We start from the raw sequence: 10,922 nt of genomic DNA, 5'->3' as shown, positions 1-10,922 counted from the left end.
GGCGCTTAGGACGGGGCTTCGCTCATATTCATTCATTCATTCAATAGTATTTATTGAGCGCTTACTATGTGCAGAGCACTGTACTAAGCGCTTGGGATGAACAAGTCGGCAACGGATAGAGACGGTCCCTGCCGTTTGACGGGCTTACGGTCTAATCGGGGGAGACGGACGGACGAGAACGATGGCACTAAACAGCGTCGAGGGGAAGAACATCTCGTAAAAACCGATGGCAACTAAATAGAATCAAGGCGATGTACAATTCATTAACAAAATAAATAGGGTAACGAAAATATATACAGTTGACTGTTGAATATTAATTCATTCAACAGTATTTATTGAGCGCTTACTATGCGCAGAGCACTGGACTAAGTGCTTGGAATGGACAAGTGGGCAACAGATAGAGACCATCCCTGCCCAGTGACGGGCTCACGGTCTAATCGGGGGAGACGGATAGACAAAAACAACATAATCACGATAAACAGAATCAAGGGGATGGGCCGCTCATTAACAAAATAAATAGGGTAATAAAGAATATATACACTTGACAAATGCCATCGTTATTATTATTATCCCAGGCCCCGCTGCCCTCCGGCCTCCTTTACCTCGACCCGTCGGTGGGTCCTGGGCCCCGACCCCTTCCCCACTTGCCTGCCTTTACGATATCGCCAAGATGCGCCCTCTCCTCTCCACCCAAACGGCTACCTTACCGCTACGGGCTCTCGTCATATCCCGGCTAGACTACCGTGTCGGCCTTCTCTCCGACCTCCCTTCCTCCCCTCTCGCCCCGCTCCGGTCTATCCTTCTCTCCGCCGCCCGGCTCGTCTTCCCGCAGAGACCATCTGGGCACGTCACTCCCCTTCTTAAACACCTCCGGTGGTCGCCTTTCGACCTCCGCTCCGAACAGAAACTCCTCACTCTAGGCTTCGAGGCTCTCCGTCGCCTCGCCCCTTCCTACCTCCCTTCTCTCTTTCCACCGGCCACCCCGCACGCTCCGCTCCCCCGCCGCCCGCCTCCTCGCCGTCCCCCGGTCTCGCCCGTCCCGCCGTCGACCCCCGGGCCGCGTCCTCCCGCCGTCCCGGAAGGCCCTCCCTCCTCACCTCCGCCAGACTGATTCTCTTCCCCTCTTCGAAACCCTACTTAAAACTCACCTCCTCCGAGAGGCCTTCCCAGACTGAGCTCCCCTTCTCCCTCTACCCCCCTTCACCTCTCCGCAGCTAAACCCTCTTTTCCCCCTTTCCCTCCGCTCCTCCCCCTCTCCCTTCCCATCCCCTCGGCATCGTACTCGTCCGCTCGACTGTATATATTTTCATCACCCTATTTATTTTGTCAATGAGATGTGCGTCGCCTCGACTCTATTTAGTCGCCATCGGTTTTTACGAGATGTTCTTCCCCTCCATTCTATTCATCGCCATCGTTCTCGTCCGTCCGTCTCCCCCGATCAGACCGTGAGCCCGTCGAACGGCGGGGACCGTCTCTATCTGTTGCCGACTTGTTCGTTCCAAGCGCTTAGTCCGGTGCTCTGCACATAGTAAGCGCTCAATAAATACTATTGAATGAATGAATCCCCATTTTACAGATGAGGTAACTGAGGCCCAGAGAAGTGAAGTGACTGGCCCAAAGTCACGCGGCTGGCAATAGGTGGAGTCGGAATTCGAACCCATGACCTGGGACTCCCAAGCCCGGACTCTTGCCACTGAGCCGCACTGCTCCTTGGCTTAGTGGCTCGAGCACGGGCCTGGGCGTCAGTAGGTCATGGGCTCTAATCACCCATTCGGTCGTACTTATTGAGCGCTTACTGCGCGCAGAGCACTGGACTACGCGCTGGCTCGGCCACTCGTCTGCCGCGTGACCCTGGGCAAGTCACCCGAACTTCTCTGGGCCGCAGTCCCCTCCTCTGTAAAGCGGGGATTAATCAGAACAAGGACAGTGTCGGTGTGTGTTAAGCGCTTACCCTGTGCCGAGCACTGCTCTAAGCGCTGGGGTGGACGCGGGGTCATCAGGTGGTCCCCCGTGGGGTTTCACGGTCTTCATCCCCATTTTCCAGAGGAGGTCACTGAGGCCCCGAGAAGTGAAATGACTGGCCCAAAGTCACACGGCTGACAGGTGGCGGGGCCGGGATTAGAACCCATGACCTCTGACTCCTAAACCCGGCCTCTTTCCACTGAGCCACGCCGCTTCTCTAAGACCGTGAGCCCCACGTGGGACCAGGGCTGTGTCCAGCCTGGCTCTCGTGTCTCTCCCCCAGCGCTCAGAACAGTGCCTGGCACATCGTGAGCACTTGCCAAATAGCATAATAATAAAGCAGCGTGGCTCAGTGGAAAGAGCCCGGGCTTGGGAGTCCGAGGTCATGGGTTCGAATCCCGGCTCCGCCACTTGTCAGCCGGGTGACTGGGGGCAAGTCACTTCACTTCTCTGGGCCTCAGTCACCTCATCTGGAAAATGGGGATTAAGACTGTGAGCCTCGGGTGGGACGACCCGATGACTCTGGATCTCCCCCAGCGCTTAGAACGGTGCTCTGCACATAGCAAGTGCTTAACAAATACCAAAGCAGTGTGGCTCACTGGAAAGAGCCCGGGCTTTGGAGTCAGAGGTCATGGGTTCGAATCCCGGCTCGGCCACTTGGCAGCCGTGTGACTGTGGGCAAGTCACTTCGCTTCTCGGGGCCTCAGTTCCCTCATCTGTAAAATGGGGATGAAGACTGTGAGTCCCACGTGGGACGACCTGATTCCCCTGTGTCTCCCCCAGCGCTTAGAACAGTGCTCTGCACCTAGTAAGCGCTTAACAAATACCAACATTAATAATACTATTGTAGTTCTTCTTATTATAAGAGCGGCCGCTGGCGTTGGTGGACACGCGAAGCCACTAGGTGGCGCTGCAGCGCCAGGCCCGGCTTCCTTTGGGAGACCGGGTCTCTCCTGCCCCCTTGCGGCGACCTGGCACAGTGCGGCCTCGCGCAGACCGCGCCTCTCCTGCCCCCTTGCGGCGGCTCGGCGCAGCCTCCCTCCGACCGGGCCTCCCCTGCCCTCTTGCGGTGACTTGGCGCAGTGCAGCCTCCCTCAGCCACCGCCCCCCCCCCGCTTTTGTTTTTTATGGTCATTCATTCATTCATTCGATCACTCATTCAATCATTCAATCCGTCTTTATTGAGCGCTGACTGTGTGCAGAGCCCTGGACTAAGCGCTGGGGCGCGGACAAGACAACAATAAACAGTGTCCTTCCCCGCCCACAACGAGCTCCCAGTTAGAGCCCGGCGTGGGCAGCGATTGCCTCGATTTGTTGCAGGACTGTACTTCCCAAGCGCTTAGCACAGCGCTCTGCACACAGGCAGCGCTCAGTAAATACGATCGAATGAATGACTTCTCCGTGTCAAGCGCTGTTCTCTGCGCTGGAGTCGGGCACAGTCCCGGATCCATATGGGGCTCACAGTCTTGAATCCCCATTTTAAGGAAAGCTTTAACGATGATGTCTGCTAAGCGCTTACTATGCGTCAAGCACTGTTCTAAGCGCTGGGGGAGAGCCAAGCTAACCACCTGGGCCTCACAGTCTCCTTCCCCCTTTGACCGACGAGGTCGCCGAGGCCCAGAGACGGGCAGTGACTTCCCCAAGGTCACACAGCAGGCGAGTGGCGGAGCCCGGGATGAGAACCCGGGTCCTCCTGACTCCCGGGCCCGCGCTCCGCCCACTAGGCCACCCTGCTCCCCCGCCCCGCAGTCCCATCACTGCTGAAGGGGGGAAACTGAGTCTGGAGCAGGCACAGTTTCTCCTCCATCACGGTGTCTGCTGAGCCCTGACTCTGTCCCAAGCACTGTGCAAAGCAATGGGTTAGATACAAGACAGTCGTCAAACACGGTCCCGGTCCCACAGGAGGCTTGCAGAATAATAATGATGATGAGGGTATTTAAGCGCTTACTTCGTGCCAAGCACTTTTCTAAGCGCTGGAGTAGATGCAGGATCATCAGGTTGTCCTCACGCGGGGCTCACGGCCTTCATCCCCATTTGACAGATGAGGGGACTGAGGCCCGGAGAAGTGAAGTGACTTGCCCAAAGTCACACAGCAGACAGGTGGTGGAGCCGGGATGAGAACCCATGACCTCTGACTCCCCGGCCCGGGCTCTTCAGCGCTTACTATGTGCCAAGCACTGTTCTAAGCGCTGGGGTAATTACAATTTAATCAGGTGGGACCCGGTCCCTGTCCCCCCCGGGGGCTCACGGTCTTCATCCCCATTTTTTCCAGATGAGGGAACTGAGGCCCAGACAAGGGAAGTGGCTTGCCCAAGGTCACCCAGCAGACAAGCAGCGGAGCAGGGATTCGAACCCAAGTCCTCTGACTCCCAGGCCCGGGTTCTACCCACTGTGCCACGCCGCTTGTACTTTCCCAAGCTTTTAGGACAGTGCTCCGCACACAGTTAGCGCTCAATAAATATGATTGAATGAAGGAGTGAATAAATGAACGAATCTTGGATCTACCCCAGTGCTCAGTACAGTGTTTGGTAAACCTGGTAAGCGTTTAAAAGTACCACAATCATTGTTATGACGGCGTAGCGGGTAGAGCCCGGGCTTGGGAGTCAGGGGACGTGGGTTCTAATCCCGGCTCCGCCGCTTGTCTGCTGTGGGACCTCGGGCGAGTCACTTCACTTCTCCGGGCCTCGGTTCCCTCATCTGGAAAATGGGGAGGGAGAGGGTGAGCCCCACGGGGGGCGGGGCTGTGTCCGACCCGATGTGCCCGGCACACAGAAGCGGCGCGGCTCAGTGGCAAGAGCCGGGAGTTGGGAGTCAGAGGTCGTGGGTTCTAATTCCGGCTCCGCCGCTCGTCTGCTGAGGGACCTTGGGTGAGTCACGTCACCTCTGGGTGACTTTGGACAAGTCACTTAACTTCTCTGTGCCTCATTCGTTCAAAGGTATTTATTGAGCGCTTACTGTGTGCAGAGCACTGTATTAAGCGCTTGGAAGGTGCAATTGGGCAACAGATAGAGACCATCCCTGCCCAACAACGGGCTCTCAGTTCCCTCATCTGTAAAATGGGGGTGAAGATCGGGAGCCCCACAGGGGACGACTTGAAGGCCCTCGTAACTACCCCGGTAGTTAGAACAGTGCTTGGCACCTAGTAGGCACGTAACAAATACCACCATTAATATTATTACTATTATTCTCTGTGCCTCAGTTCCCTCATATGTCAAATGGGGATGAAGACCGTGAGCCTCAGGTGGGACAAACCGCTTACCTTGTATGCACTCTGGCGCTTAGAGCAGAGCTTGGCACATAGGAAGCGCTTAACAACTACCATCATTCTTACTATTATTCCTCTCTGTGCCTCCGTGCTTGGCACATAGTAAGCGCTTAACAACTACCATCATTCTTCTTCTTCTTCTTCTCCGTGCCTCAGTTCCCTCATATGTCAAATGGGGAAGAAGATCGTGAGCCCCACGTGAGACAACCCGCTTACCTCGTATCCACCCCGGTGCTTAGAACAGGGCTTGGCCCCTAGTAAGCGCTTAAGAAATGCCATCGTGCTTCTTCTTCTTCTTCTCTGATGCCTCAGTTCCCTCATCTGTCAAACGGGGATGAAGACGGCGAACCCCACGTGGGACACCCTACTTACCTTGTATCTTCCCCGGCGCTTAGAGCACCGGCACCTAGTAAGCGCTTAAGAAATACCATCAGGCTTCTTCTTCTTCTCTGTGCCTCAGTTCCCTCATCCGTCAAATGGGGACAGTGAGCCCCACGTGGGACCACCTGCTTACCCGGTATCCGCCCTGGCGCTTAGAGCAGGGCTTGACACCTAGTAAGAGCTCATCAGATACCATCATCATCAGTGGTGGTGAGCGCCTAAGATGTGCCCTGATTGTTACTGTGGTGGTGATGATGATGATGATGCTGGGCTGAGGAGGAGAAGGAGGAAGAGGAGGAGGAGGAGGAGGAGGAGGAGGAGGAGGAGGAGGAGGAGGAGGAGGAGGAGGAGGAGGAGGAGGAGGAGGAGGAGGATGGTGACGGTGGGGGGGAGCGGGGCGCAGTCCCGGCGGCCGCCGCCAGGGGTCGGGCTGGTCCCACGGATGGGGCCCCCCGCGCCTCGAGGGGGGAGGGGCCCCGGCGGGGCCGCACGCGCAGGCGCAGAACCGAGTGGGAGGAAACTGGGGGGGGGAGGGGAAGGGGGAGGGGCGGGGAGATCCAAGGGGCTCCCAGAGACGGACAAGGGGACAGAGACACAGAGAGACACCGGGAGAGACAAAGAGGGAGATAAAGACACAGGGAGACACAGGGAGAGACACAGGGAGACAGAGGGAGATAAAGACACAGAGAGACACACAGAGGGACACCGGGAGAGACACAGAGGGAGATAAAGACACAGGGAGACACACAGAGGGACACAGGGAGAGACACAGAGAGACATAGAGGGAGATAAAGACACAGAGAGACACACGGAGGGACGCAGGGAGAGCTACAGAGAGACACAGGGAGAGACACAGAGAGACACAGAGGGAGATAAAAACACAGAGAGACACAGGGAGAGACAGAGGGAGATAAAGGCACAGAGAGACACACAGAGGGACACAGGGAGAGAGACAGAGAGAGAAGAGGGAGATAAAGATGCAGAGAGACACAGGGAGAGACACAGAGAGACATAGAGGGAGATAAAGACAGAGAGACATACACAAAGGGACACAGGGAGAGACACAGAGGGAGATAAAGACACAGAGAGACACACAGAGGGACACAGCGAGAGATACAGAGAGACACAGAGGGAGATAAAGAACAGAGAGACACACATAGGGACACAGGGAGAGACACAGAGACACAGAGGGAGATAGAGAGACACACAGAGGGAGACAGAGAGACACGCAAAGTCACCCGAGAGACACAGAGGGACACAGAGAGACACAGAGGCAGAAAGACACCGAGAGACACAGAGAGAGACACACAAAGAGAGAGACATAAAGACACCAAGAGACACAGAGGGACACACAGAGACACAGAAAGGCCCCAAGAGACACAGAGGGGCACACAGAGAGACACCGACACACAGAGACACATGCAGAGAGACAGAAAGACACCGAGACACCGACACAGAGGAATACACAGAGACAGAGACACACAGAGAGAGACACAGAGGGACACATAGAGACACAAAGAGAGAGACGCAGAGGGACACAGAGAGACAGAAAGACACCGAGAGACACAGAGAGTGACACAGAGACACGGGAGGGACACAGAGATGCTGACAAATAGAGAGATGCAGAGAAACCGAGAGACTCAGAGACACAAAGGGAGAGAGGCAGAGACAGAGAGGGACATAGAGACACGGAGAGATATAGACCTTGGGCCCGTTGTTGGGCAGGAATTGTCTCCATCTGTTGCCGAATTGGGCTTTCCAAGCGCTTAGCACAGTGCTCCGCACACAGTGAGCGCTCAATAAACACCACTGAATAGAGAGAGACACACCGGAAGACACAGAGACTCAGAGACAGACCCAGAACGACGCCGAGAGAGACTCAGAGGGAGACAGGGAGAGGCCCAGAGACCGAGAGAGGCTCTCAGAGAGACACATGCAGAAAGACGCTGAGACACAGAGACAGAGAGACACACAGAAAGATACAGAGACACAGAGAGACAGAGGAGAGACCCAGAGGGAAACAGAGACGGCCAGAAAAGGGAGGCTGGGGACCGGTCAGAGACACGGAGAGAGACATACACTGGGAGAGATTCAGAGAGACCCCAAAAGAGACCCAGAGGCGCACACAGAGACACACACACACATACACAGAGACATCCAGGAAGAGATACACAGAGAGAGGTAGAGAGAGACCCTGAAAGAGCGAGCCAGAGAGACACGGGCCTACTCGGACCCAGAGACAGGGCCTAGTCAGAAAAGGGAGACTCGGGAGAAAGACGCAGAGACAAGCACAGGCAGAAAAGAGACTCAGAAACGGAGACACGGAGGGAGAGAGAGAGACAGATGGTCAGAGAAGGCGGGGAGGGGGCTCGAAAACGGACTGTAAAGCCCCCCAAGACGGTCAGCTCGTCGTGGGCAGGGAATGTGTCTGTTTATTGTTCTATCTACTGAGAAGCGGCCCGGCTCAGTGGAAAGAGCACGGGCTTCGGAGTCGGAGGTCATGGGTTCGAATCCCCGCTCGGCCACTTGTCGGGCTGTGTGATTTTGGGCAAGTCACTTCACTTCTCGGTGCCTCGGTGACCTCATCTGTAAAACGGGGATGAAGACTGTGAGCCCCACGTGGGACGACCCGATTCCCCTGGGTCTACCCCAGCGCTTAGAACAGCGCTCGGCACATAGGAAGCGCTTAACAAATACCAACGTTATTATTATTATCATCCTCTCCCGAGCGCTCAGTACAGTGCTCTGCACGCAGTGAGAGCTCAACAGAGACACGGCGGCGTCAGACAGAGATCCAGGGGCGTCAGGCAGAGACACAGAGTTAGAGACGGAGCGGCGTCAGACAGAGACACCGCGGTGTCGGGCTCATCAGAGACAAAGCAGAGACAGATGGAGACACGGCAGAGACCGACAGAGACCCAGCAGCATCAGACATAGAGACACAGCAGAGACAGAGACACAGCAGAGTTGGACGCAGAGACACAGCAGAGACAGACACAGAGACACCACAGAGTTAGACACAGCAGGGTGTTGGAGACACAGCAGTGTCAGACGCAGCAGAGACAGACAGAGACACCGGAGAGTTAGAGACACAGCAGAGACGGAGGAGAGTAAGAGACCCAGCAGAGACAGAGACACTGGAGTTAGAGACCCAGCTGCGTCAGACACAGAGACACCGCAGAGTTAGACACGGCAGAGACAGACCCAGGGGAGTCAGGCAGAGACACCGCGGTGTCAGGCTCAGCAGAGACAAAACAGAGACGGACAGAGACACGGCGGAGTTGGAGAGATAGCAGAGATAGACGCAGAGACACAGCAGAGACAGAGAGAGAGACAGCACAGGGTTAGACACGGCAGAGTCAGGCAGCAGTGTCAGACAGATACGGCAGGGTCAGGCAGAGACACTACAGTTAATAATAATAATAATAATAATAATAATAATAATAATAACGTTGGTATTGGTTAAGCGCTTCCTATGTGCCGAGCACCGTTCTGAGCGCCGGGGTAGACCCAGGGGGATCAGGTTGTCCCCCGTGGGGCTCCCAGTCTCAATCCCCATTTTACAGATGAGGTCACTGAGGCCCAGAGAAGTGAAGTGACTCGCCCATAGTCCCACGGCTGACAAGGGGCAGGGCCGGGATTCGAACTCATGACCTCTGGCTCCCAAGCCCGGGCTCTTTCCACCGAGCCACGCTGCTTCTCCGCAGAGACACAGAGACGCCACACGGCAGAGACAGACACAGCGGAGACCCGGCAGAGTGAGAGACACACTAGAGTTAGACAGAGACACTGCAGAGACAGACACAGCAGAGTCAGGCAGAGACACGGCAGAGCCAGAGACAGTTAGAGACAGAGCAGCGTCAGACACAGAGACACCACAGAGACAGACACAGAAGAGTCAGGACGAGACACGGCAGAGGTAGAGACACAGCAGAGACAGAGGAGAGACAGAGACAGTAGAGTCAGGCAGAGACACGGCAGAGCTAGAGACACACCAGAGTTAGACAGAGACACAGCAGAGACAGAGACCCAGCAGAGATAGAGACTTGCGATTAGAGACAGAGAAGTGAGAGGCAGAGACAGAGACCCAGCAGCGTCGGGCACAGAGACACCGCAGAGACCCCGCAGAGACAAAGAGAGACCCAGCAGAGTGAGACCCAGAGACACAGTAGAGACAGAGACCCAGCAGACACAGACACAGAAGAGTCAGGCAGAGACCCCGCAGAGACAAAGAGAGACCCAGCAGAGTGAGGCCCCGCAGAGACCCCGCAGAGACAGACACGGAAGAGTCTGGCAGAGACCCCCGCAGAGACAAAGAGAGACCCAGCAGAGTGAGACACAGAGGCACAGTAGAGACAGAGACCCAGCAGAGACCCCGCAGAGACAGACACAGAAGAGTCGGGCAGAGACCCCGCAGAGACAAAGTGAGACCCAGCAGAGACAGAGACCCAGCAGTTAGAGACAGAGACGTTAGAGGCAGAGAGAGACAGAGACCCAGCAGCGTCAGACACAGAGACACTGCAGAGACCTCGCAGAGACAGACACAGAAGAGTCAGGCAGGGACCCCGCAGAGACAGAGAGAGACCCAGCAGAGACAGAGACCCAGCAGTTAGAGACAGAGACAGAGAGAGACCCAGCAGTTAGAGACAGAGACGTTAGAGGCAGAGACAGAGAGAGACCCAGCTGAGTGAGGCCCAGAGACCCAGCAGAGACAGAGACATTGCAATCAGAGACAGAGAAGTTAGAGGCAGAGACAGAGAGAGACCCAGCAGAGACAGAGACCCAGCAGTTAGAGACAGAGACAGAGAGAGACCCAGCTGAGTGAGGCCCAGAGACCCAGCAGAGACAGAGCCATTGCAATCGGAGACAGAGAAGTTAGAGGCAGAGACAGAGAGAGACCCAGCAGAGACAGAGACATTGCAATCAGAGACAGAGGAGTTAGAGGCAGACACCCCGCAGAGACAGAGAGAGACCCAGCAGAGACAGAGACCCAGCAGTTAGAGACAGAGAGAGACCCAGCAGTTAGAGACAGAGACGTTAGAGGCAGAGACAGAGAGACACCCAGCAGAGACAGAGACATTGCAATCAGAGACAGAGAAGTTAGAGGCAGAGACCCCGCAGAGACAGAGAGAGACCCAGCAGAGCCAGAGACATTGCAATCAGAGACAGAGACGTTGGAGGCAGAGACAGAGAGAGAGCCAGCAGAGACAGAGACCCAGCAGTTAGAGACAGAGACCCAGCAGTTAGAGACAGAGACAGAGAGAGACCCAGCAGTTAGAGACAGAGACGTTAGAGGCAGAGACAGAGAAGTTAG

Source organism: Ornithorhynchus anatinus, chromosome 6 (genome assembly GCF_004115215.2).
Source record: "Ornithorhynchus anatinus isolate Pmale09 chromosome 6, mOrnAna1.pri.v4, whole genome shotgun sequence".
In the NCBI taxonomy this organism is placed as follows: domain Eukaryota; kingdom Metazoa; phylum Chordata; class Mammalia; order Monotremata; family Ornithorhynchidae; genus Ornithorhynchus; species Ornithorhynchus anatinus.
Note: the sequence above shows the minus strand (reverse complement) of the source record.